This window comes from Stegostoma tigrinum, chromosome 11 (genome assembly GCF_030684315.1).
Source record: "Stegostoma tigrinum isolate sSteTig4 chromosome 11, sSteTig4.hap1, whole genome shotgun sequence".
In the NCBI taxonomy this organism is placed as follows: domain Eukaryota; kingdom Metazoa; phylum Chordata; class Chondrichthyes; order Orectolobiformes; family Stegostomatidae; genus Stegostoma; species Stegostoma tigrinum.
In genome coordinates this window covers 61,029,232-61,045,863 of record NC_081364.1, presented here as the reverse complement: position 1 = coordinate 61,045,863, position 16,632 = coordinate 61,029,232, and positions in this window count along the sequence as shown.

The following is a 16,632-nucleotide window of genomic DNA, read 5'->3' as shown; positions in this document are numbered from 1 at the left end:
GGAAGAAGCTGTCCCCGTATCTGCTGGTGTATGTGCTCAGGCTTTTGTATCTTCTGCCTGACAGAAGATGTTGTAGGAGAGCATTACCGGGCTGCAACTTGATGATGTTGGCTGCCTTTCCAAAACAGTGAACTGTGTAAATAAAGTCCATGGATGGAAGGTTGGCTTCCATGACGCTCTGGGCTATGCACACCACCTTCTGTAGTTTCTGATGATCCTGGCAGAGCATTTGTCACGCCAGGCCGTTATGCACCTAGACAGTATGCTTTCAATGGTACATTTGTAGAAATACCTGTGTTCAGTTCTGGTCACCTCATTATAGGAAGGATGTGGAAGCTTTAGAAAGGGTGCAGAGGAGATTTACCAGGCTGCTGCCTGGACCGGAGGGCAGGTCTTAGGAGGAAAGGTTGAGGGAGATAGGGCTTTTCTCATTGGAGCAAAGAAGGACGAGAGGTGACTTGATAGAGGTGTACAAGATGATGAGAGGCATAGATAGAGTGGATAGTCAGACACTTTTTCCCAGGGGAGAAATTACGAGGGGGCATAATTTTCAGGTGATTGGTGGAAGGCATAGGGGAGATGTCAGAGGTATGTTCCTCACACAGAGAGTGGTGGGTGTGTGGAATACGCTGCTGGCAGTGGTAGCGGAGTCAGAAACTTTAGAGACTTTTAAACGACTCTTGGATAGGCGCATGGAGGACAGTAAAATGTAGGGTATGCAGGGTAAATTGATATTAGTAGGAAAATAGGTTGGCACCACACGGCGGGCCGAAGGGCCTGTACTGTGCTGTGCTGTACTGTTCCATGTTCCATGTTCCATGTTCCATGTTCCATATTCTTTGTAAGTTGGCGAGGGACCGAAAGACATGCTTAATTTCCTGAGCTGCCTGAGGAAGAAGAGGCATTGTTGTGCCTTCTAGACTGTCACATTTACATGGGAAGTCCAGGGCAGGTCCTCAGTCATCGCCACTCCGAGGTGGGGATTGAATATATTCAAGGGTAAATTGGGAAGATTTTTGTGAGTCATGAATTGTAGGGGACTGACAGGAAGGCGGGGTTAAAGTCTCAATCAAATCTGCCTTGGACAGCACAGAAAGAAACCCTTTGGCCCAATTCATCTGTGCCTACCAGATATTCTAAATTATTCATGAACCCATCCAGATGCCTTTTAAGCGTTGTAATTGTACCAGCCTCCACCACCTCCTCCGGCAGCTCATTCCATACTCCACCCTCTGCGTGAAAAAGTTGCCCCTGAGGTCCTTTTTAAATCTTCCCCTCTGACCTTAATCCTATTCCTTCTAGTTTTGGACTCTTCTATCCTGGGGAAAAGTCCTGAGCTATTCACCTTATCCATGCCCCTCAGTATTTTATAAACTTCTATTAGGTCACCCCTCAGCATCTGATGGCCCAGGGAAAATAGCCCCAGCCTATTCAGGCTCTCGCTCTAGCTCAAACCCTCCAACCCTGGCAATGTCCTTGTAAACTTTTTCTACATCCTCTCAAGTTTAGCAGCATCTTTCCTCTAGCAGCAAGACCAGAAGTTAGTACATGCCTAACCAATGTGCGATGTGCAAGTGAAACAAGCTTGATGGGCCGAACAGTCATCCTGCGCTCTTATTTCTTAAGATATTCTGATGCTGTGTGAAATAAGTTCAGACCGCTGCCATTCAGAGCTTTGAGAGAGATCTTTAAATTGGGTCAATTCTGTTCATAGCGAGCATAGGGCCAAAGAGTGAAAAGACAGCCCATTAGCCTAGTATAGGCCAGTCCGTGAGAAATCCACCAGCGGCCATGTCAAACCCAACTTCAGCTCCCTCACAGCTGATGGTCCATATCTGAAATAGAAAGTGTCCCTTCTCCTCACCATGGGCACACAATTGTTGGAAGTGCCATCACTGTGTTTGTCCCTAATTGTTACTTTGCATTATACAGGGCTCTCTTAAATAAAACTGACTGTTAGTTTCGTGTAAAGAAATCTCCCATTTTCTATCCCATTTACAAGGAATCTTTAGCTCGAATAAAAGTATCAATTAGTGAGATTTGTGTGACATGGACACAGAGCTGATAAGCAATTTCACTGTCTGACTCACTAGCTGTACGATTCCGAGTGGAACACACCAGAGCCTATAATTCCACTCAAGCTGTGACTCACTAAATTACCGTTCTGCATTGTAGAAGCTTCTGTCAAAATACAGCTCTCCAATTATGCGTTAAACACACCGAATGACTAGGCTGTCAACAGGCCTGTCGGATCTGAGGTGTCTCACCTACCAGTTTCAAGTTAATGAAGTGGGAACTTTGGAACAGGAGCAAGCCAACAGCCCCTGAAGCTTGTTCCATGCTATTATGGCCAATCTGTACTTGTTTCTGGTTGCCTCGTAGTCAGCTGATGCATTCAAGTCCCATTCTTGAGCATCACAGTGTGTAAGTGAGGATGTGCTGCACTGCCATTCAGCAGAGATCTTACACTCTGGCTCTCTACAACTTCTGGATAATAAATAATAATAATAATAAATCTATATATAGATTTCAGACTTGATATTTTCCTCCCTGTTTATCCTACAGTTGCCCACTTCCTGTTTATTGGATAAAACCTGAAAGAACTGCAAATGCTGTAAATCAGGAACAAAAAACAGAAGTTGCTGGAAAAGCTCAACAGGTCTGGCAGCATCTGTGAGGAAAACAATCAGGGTTAATGTTTTGGGTCTGGTGACCTCTCCTGAGGAAGGGTCACTGGACCCAAAATGTTACCTCTGACTTTTTCTTCACAGGTGCTGCCAGATTTGTTGAGCTTTACCAGCAACTTCTGTTTTTTATTCCTGTTTATTGGATGTTTGCCTTCAGTCAGAATTCATCATTATTGTTATTAGTTTCTTAAAAAAATTCACTTCTCGGACATGGAAATTGCTGGCTGGGCCAGCACTGATTGCCCACGAGGAAGTGGTGGTGAGCTGCCTTATTGAACCACTGCAGTCCACATGCTGTAGGAAGGGACTTCCAGGATTTTGATCTGGTGATAGAGAAGGAATGGTGATATATTTCCAAGTCAGGATAGTGAGTGGCTTGGAGGGGAACTTGCTGGTGGTGGTGTTCCAAGGTACTTAATGCCCTTGTCCTTCAACATAGAAGTGGTCGTGGTTTGGAAGGTTGTGTCGGAGGATTTTTGGTGAATTCCTGCAGTGCATCTTGTAGATAGTACACATTGCTGCTACTGAGCATCGGTGGTGGAGGGAGTGAATGTTTATGGTTGAGGTGCTAATCAAGCGGGCTGCTTTGTCCTGGATGGTGTCCAGCTTCTTGAGTGTTAACGAGGCTGCACTCACCCAGGCAAGTGGGGAGTATTCCATCATACCCCTGACTTGTGGAAGGTGGGACAGAATTTGGGGAGCCAGGAGGTGAGTTATTTACTGCAGTATTCATAGCCTCTGACCTGATCATGTAATGATTGTGTTTAGATGTGTGAGTCCAATTGAATTTCTGGTCATAGATATTGATAATAGGGAATTCATTGTTGGTAAAGGGACATTGATAGGATGTAGAACTGGGCTGAGAAGCGGCAGATGGAGTTTAACCCTGAAAAGTGTAAAGTGATTCATTTTGGAAGGACAAACTTGAAAGCACAATACAGGGTTAATGGGAAGATTCTTAGCAGTGTGGAGGAGCAGAACAATCTTGGGGTTCATGCCCACAGTTCCCTGAAAGCCGCCATTCAGGTGGATAGATTTGTCAAGAAGGCGTTTGGTGTGTTAGCTTTCATTAGTTGAGAGATTGAGTTCAAGAGCCGTGAAGTTATGCTCCAGTTATACAAAAGCCTGGTTGGACCACATCTAGAGTATCGTGTCCAGTTCTGGTAGCCCCATTACAGGAAAGATGTGGAAGCATTGGAAAAGGTGCAGAGTAGATTTACAAGGATGTTGCCTGTGGAATGGAGGGAAGGTCTTGCGAGGAAATGTTGAGAGAGCTGGGGCTTTTCTCTTTAGAATGACGAAGGATGAGAGGTGATTTGATAGAGGTGTAGAAAATGATCAGAGGCTTAGATAGAGTGGACAGCTGGAGACTTTTTCCTTGGGTGGAAGTAGCTTTTGTGAGGGGGCATAGTTTAAAGGTCAGTGGAGATAGACATAGGGGAGAGATCACACGTAGGTTCTTTACTCAGAGAGTGGTTGGGGCATGAAATGCATTGCCGGAGAGGGCAGTGGAGTCAGCCTCATTGGGGCATTTAAGTGGCTATTAGGTAGGCATATGGATTATGGTATAAGGTTGGGGTGGAGGTTCGATAGACCTTAGGATTAGGGTAAAAGTTTGGCGCAACATTGTGGGCCGAAGGGCCTGTACTGTCCTGTATTGTTCTATGTTCTATGTAACATCCGTGGAATGTCAAGAGGTAATGGTTAGATTTTGTCTCATTGGCGATGGTCAGTGCCCTGGCATTTTTGTGGCTCAAATGCTACTTGCTACTTGTCAGCCCAAGCCGGGATATTGTCCAGATCTTATTGCACTTGAACATGAACTGCTTCAGTACCTGAACAGTCATGAAGGGTGTTGAACATTGTGCAATCATCAAAGAACATCCCCACTTCTGACATTATGATGGAAGGAAGGTCACTGATAAAGCAGCTCATGATGTTTGAGTCTAGAATACTACCCTAAAGAACTTCTGCAGAGATGTCCCAGAGCTGAGATAACTGACCTCCAACAACCATGGCCATCTTCCTCTGTGTCAGGTATGACTCCAACCAGCGGAGAGTTTGCCCCTTGATACCCACTGATTCCAGTGTTGCCAGGGCTCCTTGATAGTACGGGGATAATGGGAACTGCAGATGCTGGAGAATCCTAGATAACCAAGTGTGGGGCTGGATGAACACAGCAGGCCAAGCAGCATCTAAGGAGCATAAAAGCTGACATTTCAGGCCTACACCCTTCATCAGAATAGGGGGATGGGGCGAGGATTCTGAAATAAATAGGGAGAGAGGGGGAGGCGGACCGAAGATGGAGAGAAAAGAACATAGGTGGAGAGGAGAGTATAGGTGGGGAGGTAGGGAGGGGATAGGTCAGTCCGGGGAGAATGGACAGGTCAAGGGGGAGGGATGAGGTTAGTAGGTAGGAAATGGAGGTGCGGCTTGAGGTGGGAGGAGGGGATGGGTGAGAGGAAGAACAGGTTAGGGAGGCGGGGACGAGCTGGGCTGGTTTTGGGATGCAGTGGGGGAAGGGGAGATTTTGGAGCTTGTGAAGTCCACATTGATACCACTGGGCTACAGGGTTCCCAAGCAGAATATGAGTTGCTGTTCCTGCAACCTTCGGATGGCATCATTGTGGCACTGCAGGAGGCCCATGATGGACATGTTGTCTGAGGAATGGGAGGGGGAGTTAAAATGGTTCGCGACTGGGAGGTGCAGTTGTTTATTGCAAACCGAGCGTAGGTGTTCTGCAATGTGGTCCCCAAGCCTCCGCTTGGTTTCCCCAACGTAGAGGAAGCCACACCGGGTACAGCGGATGCAGTATACTACATTGACGGATGTGCAGGTGAACATCTGTTTGATGTGGAAGGTAATCTTGGGGCCTGGGATGGGGGTGAGGTTGGAGGTGGGGGTGCCGGTGTAGCACTGCCTGCGGTTGCAGGGGAAAGTGCTGGGTGTGGTGGGGTTGGAGGGGAGTGAGGAGCGGACAAGGGAGTCACGGAGAGAGTGGTCTCTCCGGAAGCCAGACAAGGGTGGGGTTGGAAAAATGTCTTTTGTGGTGGGGTTGGATTGTAGATGGCCGAAGTGTCAGAGGATGATGCATTGTATCCGGAGGTTGGTGGGATGGTATGTGAGGACTAGGGGGATTCTCTTTTGGCGGTTATTGCGGGGGCGAGGAACCATGCAGCCCAATGGTATCAATGTGGATTTCACAAGTTTCAAAATCTCCCCTCCCCCCACTGCATCCCAAAACCAGCCCAGCTCGTCCCAGCCTGCCTAACCTGTTCTTCCTCTCGCCTATCCCCTCCTCCCACCTCAATCCGCACCTCCATTTCCTACCTACTAGCCTCATCCCACCCCTTTGACCTGTCCATTCTCCCCGGTCTGACCTATCCCATCCCTACCTCCCACCCATTCTCTCCTCTCCACCTATCTTCTCCTCTATCCATCGTTGGTCCGCCTCCCTCTCTCTCTATTTATTTCAGAATCGTCTCCCCATCCCCCTTTTCTGATGAAGGGTGTGGGCCCGAAACATCGGCTTTTATGCTCCTAAGATGCTGCTTGGCCTGCTGTGTTCATCCAGCCCCACACTTTGTTATCCTTGATAGTATGCTTGGTCAAATGCAGCCTTGATATCAAGGGCTGTCACTCTCACCTCACCTCTGGAATTTAGATCTTTTGTTCACTTTTGAATCAAGGCTGTAATGAGGTCAGGAGCTGAGTGGCCCTGGTGGAACCCAAACTGGGCATCACTGAGCAGGTTATTGCTGAGCAGGTGCTGTTCAATAGCACTGTTGATGACACCTTCCATCACTTTACTGATGATGAGAGGAGATTGAGGGGGTAGTAATTGGCTGGGTCGGATTTGTCATGCTGTTTGTTTATAGCACATAGCTGGGCACTTTTACCCAGTCGGATAGATGGCAGTGTTGGAACTGTACCAGAAGACTTTGGCTCGGGGAGCAGCAAGTTCTGGAAAACAAGTCTTTGGTATTATTGCTGGAGTGTTGTCAGGGCCTGCAGCCTCTGCAGAATCTAGTGTCTCCAACCATTTCCTGATATGACATGGTATGAATCAAATTGGCTGAAGACTGTGATGCTGAACCCTTTGAAACAGGCTAAAATGGATGGATTATCCACTTGGCACTTCTGTCTGAAGTCTCTAACCTTCTAATCTTGATCAATGCCTTGCCTTCACTACAAACAGCACTACCACCTATTGTTTAAAAGTCAATACACACTTGATCTCCAGTCTTTCTTAACCTTTATAAAACATGGAACTGCAGATGCTAGAGATCTGAAACAAAAGCAGAAAATACTGGCAAAACTTAGCAACATCCATGGGGAGAAAGCAGACTTAATGTATTAAGTTCAGTGACTCTTCTTCAGATAAAGAGATTAACATGAAGAGTTCGGATGAAAAGTACTCACTGCTCCTACTGAGAGTCAGAGGTGGAGGGAATGAATATTCTGGATTGTGCCAATCAAGTGGGCTGAATTTTCCTGGATAGTGTTAACCTTCTTGAGCGTTGGAGTTGCACTCATCCAGGCAAGTGGGGAGTATTCCAACACACTCCTGCCTTGTGCCTTTTAGATGATGCATAGACTTTGGGGAATCAGGAGATCAGTTACTTTCTATCTAGGATTTTTTAGCTCAGACCTGCTTTCGTAGCTCCAGAATTCATAATCCAAGTCTGGTTCAGTTTCTGGTCAATGGCAACTGTTAGGATGTTGGTAGTGGGTGGTTCAGAAGGGGGTAACACCATTGAGTGTTAATATTATGTTAATATTCTTTGAAGAAGAGTCATGCTGGATCTGACACGTTGACACCATTTCCTCTGCACAGATACCTCCTGAGTTTCTCCAGCAATTTTTGTTTTTAGTTATGCAAAAGTATGTCCCCAATTTCCATAATAAATAGGCTATCTCTAATTTAAGAGTGCACCAATAGCTACACTAACAATCAGTTTAAGATCAATCAAGCTCATAAGTTATTCATTTGCTGTTTTGAGAAATGTAGTTTATAAACGGGGCCATTTTCTGCAATCACATGAAATCAACCAATTTTGGTGCCATCTGCAAACTTACAAATCAGATCATCTACATGTTCCTTCAGAACATTTATACATATTACAAACAACAAAGGTCTCAGTGCCAATCCCTGTAGAGCACTATTAGTTACTGATGTCCACTCCAAAAAACACCCTTCCACTGTTAAACTCTGTCTTCTATGATCAAGCCAGTTTTGTATCCATCTAGCCAGCTCACCCCAGATTCTAATAGACTCTGTCTTTTGCAACTTCCTGCTATGAGGTACTTATCAAATGCCTTACACAGGCCCATGCAGACATCATACATTGCCCTTCCCTCACCAATCATTCCCATCACGTCTTCAAAAAACTCAATCAAGTTGGTGAGACATGACCTTCCCCACACAGACCCATGCTCCCTATCACTAACAAGTCAATTTGCTTCCAAATGCGAATAAATCCTGTCTCTCATTATCTTCTGCAACAGCTCCCCCATCACTAATGTCAAGCTCACCATAATTACCTGAATTCTCTTTGTTTTCCTTCTTCAACAACAGTTCTCTGGACTAGCAAGTTTTGAGAAGATTTGTAGAAGATTGAGTAGATTGAGAAAAAGAATAGGAAATGACATCACCAATGCAGGAAATGACATCACCAATCCAAGGAAACCTAAACAGATAAATAGAAAGTGGGACATAACACCAGTGCTTCACCGGAGGCTCACTGTTGATGTTACCTAGAATGGTGACGAAACATCTGGGGACAAACCTTACAGCTCAGTGAACCAGCTTACATCTCGAACACAATAAAGACCCACTCTCTTGTGGACTGAGAGGACGAGAGTGCTGTCTTGGAGGTGAAAGGAGGACGTCGGGTTGGCTGTGCACCCTTGCGACCAGTGGATCTTAATGCTGGCTTCGGCCTAACGCTGGTTCAGGGGAGCAGCCAACCTGCAACGATGGCTGCGGCAAGTGCTCGTGCCCCAGGTCAGGGGGTCCGGAACACCATCCGTGTTTCTGTAAAGAAGGTGGATGAAGGTGCACCTGTGGACCGCACCTTCTTCGTGAAGAGGGTCCTGTTGGACTGTTGTGAGTTTGCTGCTGCGGACATTTACTGCCTGCAGGATTTCCCCGGAGGAGGTTTTTACGATGTGACCTTCCGGAGTGCCAAGCTTTGCGAGCGCTTCCTGGAGGTTTTCAAGGAGAAAGGAGGTGAGGGCCCCCTCTCTATATTGACCGCTGTCCCACTGTTTGTGATGCCAGCACAGAGGAGCCGTATGGTGACTGTACACATGTACAACCCGCATGTGCCAGCAGTTGATGTCCTGACCTTCCTCGGAAGGTATGTGAAGGTGGAAGGGGACCTAACTGACATGGTGGACCCCTTTGGCATCTGGACGAGTAAGAGGCAGGTCAAGGTGACGCTGAGGATGGGCGCAGACGGGAATGTCGCACACCCACCGTCCAGCTTCGCGATCGGCGGGAGCAAGGGCTACCTGACCTATGCAGGGCAACCTAAAGTCTGCCATGCCTGTGGTAGGTCAGGTCACATGGCGGCCGACTGCAAAGTCACCATCTGCAGGAACTGCAGGGAGGAGGGACACCTTGCAAAGGATTGCCCACGAGAGAGAAGCTGCAACCTTTGCGGGGAAGCGGGCCACTTCTATAGGGCATGCCCGCGGCGAGGTACCACCTACGCCCAGGTCGCCGGCAGGGGAAATGCGGGGCCAGCCCCCCCGGAGGAGAGGAAGGCACCAGGGCCCAGCAAGGACCCTACTAATGTGCAGGAGGGCCAGGCCGTGCAGGAGGGCCCAGTCCTGCAGGATGGGCCCGAGGCCAGCAAAGCGCCCCTGCAGGCTCCGATCCCCCCCCGACAACCCGGAGCCAATGGAGGCGGCGACAGGCGACCCAGGGGGGTGGACAACAGTCTGGAAAGCGAGGAGGAAGGTGCGTCGACGGGCCCAGGAACCGCAACAATCAGGAGGGAAGAGGCAGCTACAGGGGGGCTATAAGAGCTCCTCTGACGAGGAGGATTCGGAGAGGGCCAACCCGAAGCAGAAGTTAAAGGTCTCGAGGGGGAAGGAAAGCAGCACGCCGCTTCCAGGTGACGGGAGGCGTCCTGAGGCTCACTCCGACACCCAGTCAAGTGCCGCTGGAGCACTGGAGGGCCCCCCGGAACTTCCAGGCGGGAAGGAGGAAACAGCACGTCCCCAGCCTGATCCGGAGCCGGACCCTCCTGCCTCCGCACCCCTGACGGGGGGATGCCACCCGGAAGGCAGCACAGACGGTTTCCTGAGCCCAGAGAGCATCCAGCAGTTAGCCCGGGCAATGGGCATGAAGGGACAGATGGAGGGGCTGGACCTTGGACTTGGGGAGGGTACTGCGGTCACTGCCCACAATGGGGGTACGAATTGCGAGCATTAATGTGCGCAGCGTCAAGTCAACCGCGAGATGTGTGTCCACGTTGGCCTACCTGACCACCATCAAGGCGGACCTCCTGTTTCTGCAGGAGTGCAGGATACCGCACCTCGGCAGGTACGGGAAATGGTCCGGCGCCTGGACCTGTTGGCCTTCGATCTGGTCGGGGGGTAACGACTGTCGCTCCTCGGGCCTGGCTATTCTGCTGCGGGGGCACAACTTCACCATCTCTCAAGTTCAGGAGGTGGTGGGGGGGCGCCTCCTAGTGGCTGACATCACCTACAGGAACGCTCCCCTGAGGCTGATCAACGTGTACGCCCCAGTGGTACGGAGTGAGCGGTTGTCCGTCCTGCAGCGGCTTCCACCCCTGCTGGCTACGTCCAGGCCGGTCATCCTAGGCGGAGACTTCAACTGCATCATTGATGCAGATGGAAGATCCGGCGTGGGGACAGCGGGTGGGGGGATTCAACTGGACGTCACGTCCAGATTCCTGATGGGCACGGTGAAGGACGCCAAGCTGCTCGACGTCTTCAGCACCCCTGCAGACGGAGCGCAGCAGAGGTACACCTGGTCGCGGCCAGACGGGTCTATCCGCTCAAGGATAGACTTCCTGTTTGTGTCACGGACGTTCTCGGTCAGATCCACTGGTGACGAGCCGGTGTTCTTCTCTGACCACTGCCTCCTGTTGGCCGACTGTCACTTACAGGATGACCAGCCGGCCGGCAAGGGGACGTGGAAGCTCAACACGACTCTGTTGACCCCAGAGAACGTCGAGGAGCTTAAGAGGGAGTACACCGGTTGGAGAACCGTGAAACCCCTCTTTGAGTCTCCAGGCGACTGGTGGGAGACGGTGAAGGAGAACATCAAGAGGTTCTTTGTCCTCAAGGGTGTTCGGAAGGCGAGAGAGAGGCAGGGAAAGCTGTCGCAACTCCAGAAGGCTCGGTGACGTCGTCTCGGCCTGACATTTTGAGGATCAGCAGATCCTTCTATGCCGGACTGTATGACACGAAGCCCACGGACAGCACGGCCTCCGAGTCGTTCCTGTCATCTATCACGGAGGTCTTAGACGACGGCACGAGGGAGTGGCTGGACCGGCTGATATCCCTGGACGAGCTGACCAGAGCCCTCAAGTCCTTGGAGAGGAATAGGACTCCCAGGAGCGACGGCTTACCAGTCGAGCTGTATTCCGCTCTGTGGGACCTGGTAGGCCAGGACCTGCTGGAGGTGTACGATAGTGCGCTTCGGGCAGGGGAAATGTGCAAGTCCATGAGGAAGGGCATCCATCACCCTCATTTACAAGAGGAAGGGGGAGAGGGAAGAAATTGAGAATTGGCGTCCCATTTCACTATTGAACGTGGGCTACAAAATCCTGGCCAAGGTCATAGCCAACTGGGTCAGGTCTGTCCTGGAGTCGGTGATTCACCCTGACCAAACCTGTGCTGTGCCGGGCAGGAAGATCGCTGAGAGCCTCGCGCTCATCAGGGACACGATCGCCTACGTACAGGACAGGCGTGTGGACACCTGCTTCGTCAGCCTGGACCAGGAGAAGGCCTTCGACCGGGTCTCTCATGCTTACATGAGGGATGTCTTCTCCAAATTGGGGTTCGGGGAGGGCATCCGCAATTGGATCCGGTTGCTCTACGTTAACGTCGTTAGCGCAGTCTCGATCAACGGGTGGGAATCAGACAGTTTTCCCGTCAGATCTGGAGTCAGGCAGGGCTGCCCGCGCTCTCCTGCCTTGTTCGTGTGCTGTGTGGAGCCCTTCCCCGCATCCATCAGGAAGGACGTGAGCCTTAAGAGCGTGACTATCCCAGGCAGCGGAGGCCTTCAGGTCAAGACCTCCCTGTACATGGACGATGTCGCTGTCTTCTGCACCGATTGTCGGTCGGTGAGTAGACTATTGGACATCTGCGGCCAGTTTGAATTGGCCTCGAGTGCCAAAGTCAATAGGGGTAAGAGCGAGGTCATGTTCTTCAGGAACTGGGACGACCGCTCCTTCATCCCCTTCACCGTCAGGACAGACAACCTGAAGGTGCTGGGTGTTTGGTTTGGTGGAGCTGGGGCGTGCACTAAGACTTGGGAGGAGCGTATCACCAAATTGAAGCAGAAGCTGGGCAGGTGGACGCTCCGGTCCCTCTCCATCGCGGGCAAGAACCTGGTTGTCAGGTGCGAGGGGCTTTTGGTACTGTTGTATGTAGCGCAGGCCTGGCTTATTCCCTGGACCTGCGCTCACCCGGGCCATCTTCCACTTCATTTGGGGGTCGAGGATGGACCGGGTCCGCAGGGACACCATGTACAAAGACCTGGCAAACAGGGGAAAGGGCGTACCGAACGCCACCCTCGCCCTGATGGCTACCTTTGTGTACGGCTGCATCAAGCTGTGCGTAAATCCTCAGTACGCAAACACCAAGTGTCACTACTTACTGAGGTTCTACCTGTCCCCGGTGTTGCGAAGGATGGGCCTGGCCTCGTTGCCGCGGAATGCTCTGAGTAGTTGGACCGTTCCGTACCACCTGTCCTTCATGGAGAAATTTTTGAAGGGAAACACCTTTGATCACAAGGCCGTCAGGCAGTGGTCAGCCCGTAGTATCCTCGACACCCTTCGGGAAAAGGACAGGGTGGATCCCATCGTGTGGTTCCCCACGCAGACTGCCAAAGTCGTTTGGCAGAATGCCTCATCGCCAGAACTTTCAAACAAGCACAAGGACTTTGCTTGGCTGGCGGTGAGAGGGGCTCTGCCAGTGAGATCCTTTATGCATGCCCGGAATCTCTGCGCCACCGCACCCTGCCCTCGAGGTGGCTGTGGGGGGGACGAGACTGTCGATCACCTCCTTCTGGAGTGTGCCTATGCGCAGGAGGTCTGGAGGGGGATGCAGTGGTATTTGTCGAGGTTCGTCCTGAGCAGCTCCGTGACATGGGACTCCGTGCTCTACGTGCTGTTTCCCGGGACGCACACCAAGACCAACATCAACTACGCCTGGAGGACCATCAATGCGGTGAAAGATGCTCTTCGGTCTGCCCGCAACTTGCTGGTCTGCCAGCTGAAAGAACTGACCCCGACCGAGTGTTGCAGACTGGCGCACTCCAAGGTTCAGGACTACATGCTGAGGGATGCGCTAAACCTTGGGGCAGCCGCCGCCAAGGCACAGTGGGGAAAGACCACGGTATGAACCCCCTCGTCCAGAGTAGAAAAAAGGGCGCTATCTGGTAACTGGGCCCAGCTGGCGCCTTCCGCAACTGGTCAGGGGGCCAACTGGGACTGTGCGGGTGACAACTGCCGGGGTATTTTCTTTGGCTTGCATGACTGGGTAGGTGTATAAATATGTTTTATTTTTTGTACATCTTATGAATAAAGTATATTTTTTCAAATTAAAAAAAAGGTGATGAAATGTCTGAATATGAACCTTCCAGCTCAGCGAGCAAACTCACATCCAGTCTTCTGGATCTTGCCAGAAGCCAAAGAGGACGCAAAAATATCTGTTAAGGTTCCAGCTATTTCCTCCCTTGCACTTCAGAATCCTAGGATAGATCCCTTCTGGCTGCCCAACACTTCTTCCTTCATTATGTTGTCCTGCTTGAGAGTATTCACACACTTCTCCCTAACTTCAGCATCTCTCACATCCCTTTTTTTTGGTGAATACTGATGTAAAGTAATCATTAAAGATCTCACCCATTTCCTTTAGCTACACACTGACCCTCCCTTCTTCACCAGCTACCCTCTTGTTCCTATAAAATGTATACAGTGCTTTGGGATTCTCCTTAACCCTGCAGGCCAATGATATTTCATAACCCCTTTTAATCCTACTGCCTCCCACTTTGAGCTCCTTCCTGCTTTTTCTATATTCTTCAAGGGCTTTGCCTGTTATAATTTGCCTAGACCTCAGGTATACTTTTTTTAGACTAGGCTGGTATTTTTCCCTGTCACCCAAGGTTCCTGAATCCTGCCTTTTCTGCCCATCATTTTCATACCACTATGCCTGTCCTGCTCTCTAATCATCTGATCTTTAAAAGACTCCCATATTTCAGATATGGATTTACCCTCAAACAACCATTCCCAATCCATATTCTTCCATCCTTGCTTAATTCGGTTATAGTTGGCCTTCCCCCAATTTAACACCTTCACCTGAGGTCCACTCTTATCCTTAAGTATCTGAAAACTTATGGAATTACGGTCACTATTCCCAAAATGTTTCCCCCACTGAATTTTTGCCCACTTGGCCAGACTCATTTCCCATTACCAGGTCCAGTATGGTTCCCCACGCACCCCCCCCCCCCCCCCCCCCCCCATATTAATATCCTGGAACATTAAGCTGCTAATCCTGTCCCTCTTTCAACCATGTCTCTGTGATAGCAACAAGATTATAATTGCACGCATTAATCCAGGCTCGAAATTCATCCATCTTACCTGTTGTACTTCTTATATGGAAACAAATACATTCCAAGGCTCCTGTACCACTGAGCTCAGCAACCTCTCCCTGACTACTCTTCCTCTCACCCATATTTGCCTTAGTCTCAAGGCCTTCCCCAGTCTCTACATTTACTGACCTGCTGCTCTGGTTCCTACACAGCCCCTTATGAGACCAAGTTCTATGACTTTCTGTTCACTCTGCTGAATTTACAAGATCAGACCAATGTTAAAAGGAAATGATTGAGGGATGATATGATCTCAGCTGATTTTACAAATCTCCCCTCCCCCCACTGCATCCCAAAACCAGCCCAGCTCATCCCTGCCTCCCTAACCTGTTCTTCCTCTCACCTATCCCTCCTCCCACCTCAAGCCGCACTTTCATTTCCCACATACTAACCTCATCCTGCCTCCTTGACCTGTCCGTCCTCCCCGGACTGACCTATCCCCTCCCTACCTCCCCACCTATACTCTCCTCTCCACCTATCTTCTCCTCTATCCATCTTCAGTCCGCCTCCCCCCTCTCCCTATTTATTCCAGAACCCTCTCCCCATCCCCCTCTCTGATGAAGGGTCTAGGCCTGAAACATCAGCTTTTGTGCTCCTAAGATGCTGCTTGGCCTGCTGTGTTCATCCAGCTTCACACTTTGTTATCTATGATGTTACTACTGGACATGTTGGATCCCATGTGTGTATTATCGCTTAATTAGTTGCATGTTATTTCAGCTCTGTACAGGTATGCAGGCTTCCCTGAACAAGTGGAACATACCCTCACTTCTCAATCTGTTCTGGATTGTTTCTATCTTTGAAAACTGGGGAAGTGGAACACTCTGAAACCTTGAGGTTGCTGAACCCCATGGGATGGGTCCCTCTTGTGTTTATAGGAATGCAAACCTCTTTAAAAACTGACAACTTGCTCAGTTGAATTGTAAAGCCATTCCTGGCAATGGAACTCTTCCTGTGATTACATCATGAGGTTGGCCAGCATGGTGAGTCTTAGATAACCAGTGACCAAAACTGGAAGTTGCTGGCAAAGCTCAGCAGGTCTGGCAGCATTTGTCAAGAGAAATCAGAGTTAATGTTTTGGGTCTGGTCACCCTTCCTCAGAACTGAATTTTATTTAGATAACCAGAGGACTGAGAATCTACTGGCTGGCATCTTTCCCAACCTACAGGGCACTCACAACCTGTAACAGGCTATCCCTGTGACTGAGACATAGTAAGAACTGCTGATGCTGGAGTCTGAGATACCACAACGTGGAGCTGGAGGAACACAGCAGGCCAGGCAGCATCAGAGGAGTGTGAAAGCTGATGCTTCGGGTTGGGACTCTTCTTCAGAAAAGAAGAAGTGTTCTAACCTGAAATGTTAGCTTTCCTGCTCTTCTGATGCTGCCAGGCCTGCTGTGTTCCTCTAGCTCTACACTGTGTTATCCCTGTGACTGAGATATTTTTACAAATCAAATGTAATAAATATTTTGAAGGAGCAAAGTGAGATATTTGAGCATAACTTGATGTTTATGTGTAAGAGATGGCTCAATCAGTTATTTAAAACATTCAAAAAGCTAAGTGTATCAGCTTAATTGCTTTCAAACTGAACAGCCATCCTTCCACAACACTGCTTTTGAAACAGTTCTTTCTTGTTTTAGTCGCAGCTTTAAAAAAGCACAATGATAAAAGTGCACGGTCTTTACATTTACAATTTATAAATACAAAAGCAATCATAGTTATTAAGTTCAGTATCTCCTGCTGGAACAGATCATTGTTTTGCTGTTGACCAGCAATCCAGCACCTAGACCTAGTCTAACAAGCAAATTCCACCCTGACAGGTTGAGAATCAGAGATCAGTATTAATAAAAAGCCATTGTGAAAATGACAATGTTACCATTGATTTTCATAAAAAGGGTGTCAGTTTTGGCTCAGAGTTATAACTGTTACCTGTCAATAAGAAGATTGGGGGTTTACTATCAGGGACTGTCATGTGTTATCCACTCCATGGCTTCTCAAAGAGAGGGTTGGGACACCAAGTGGCATCGTGAGAGCAAAGCAGTAATGGCTGCTGTGGAGTTTGGACAAAAATTAACACAACCATACTCCTGTCCTAACA